Source organism: Pyxicephalus adspersus, chromosome 10, assembly GCF_032062135.1.
Source record: "Pyxicephalus adspersus chromosome 10, UCB_Pads_2.0, whole genome shotgun sequence".
Classification (NCBI taxonomy): domain Eukaryota; kingdom Metazoa; phylum Chordata; class Amphibia; order Anura; family Pyxicephalidae; genus Pyxicephalus; species Pyxicephalus adspersus.
Window position 1 is genome coordinate 50,421,863 of NC_092867.1, and position 1,011 is coordinate 50,422,873.

Sequence of the window (1,011 nt, forward strand, 5' to 3'; positions counted from 1 at the left end):
GATAGCAAGTGGTATCAGAATGAAATATCTGTATTTTTTACAGAAATATAGAAATGTTTCTGTTTATTTTGATGGATAGCAAGTGGTAACAGAATTAAATATCTGTATTTTTTTATGGAAATAGCAAAATTTTTCTGTTTATTTTGATGGATAGCAAGTGGTATCAAAATTAAATATCTGTATTTTTTTTACAGAAATACAGACATTTTTTTTAATTTTGATAGATACCAAGTGGTATCAGAATGAAATATCTGTATTTTTTTACAGAAATACAGACACTTTTGTGTTTATTTTTATAGATAGCAAGATAGCAAGTGGTATCTGAATTAAATATCTGTATTTGTTTTACAGAAATACAGAAACTTCTCTTTTTAAATTGATAGATAGCAAGTGGTATCAGAATGAAATATTTGTATTTGTTTTACAGAAATACAGAATTTTTTCTGTTTATTTTGATAGATAGGAAGTAGTATCAGATTGAAATATCTGTATTTTTATTTACAGAAATACAGAAATGATTCTGTTTATTTTGATAGATAGCAAGTGGTATCAGAATGAAATATCTGTATTTTTTTTTTTACAGAAAGACAGACATTTTTCTATTTTGATAGATAGCAAGTGGTATCAGTGGGAAATATCTGTATTTTTTTTTAAAAGATACATACATTTTTCTGTTTATTTTGATAGATAGCAAGCGGTATCAGAATAAAATATCTGTATTTTTTTGCAGAAATACAGACATTTTTCAATTTTGATAGATAGCAGGAGGTATCAGAATGAAATATCTGTATTTTTTTACAGAAATACAGACCTTTTTTCTGTTTATTTTGATAGATAGTAAGTGGTATCAGAATGAAATATCTGTATTTTTTAAAGAAATACAGAATTTTTTTCTGTTTATTTTGATAGATAGTAAGTGGTATCAGAATGAAATATCTGTATTTTTTACAGAAATACAGACATTTTTCTATTTTGATAGAAAGCAAGTGGTATCAGAATAAAATATCTGTA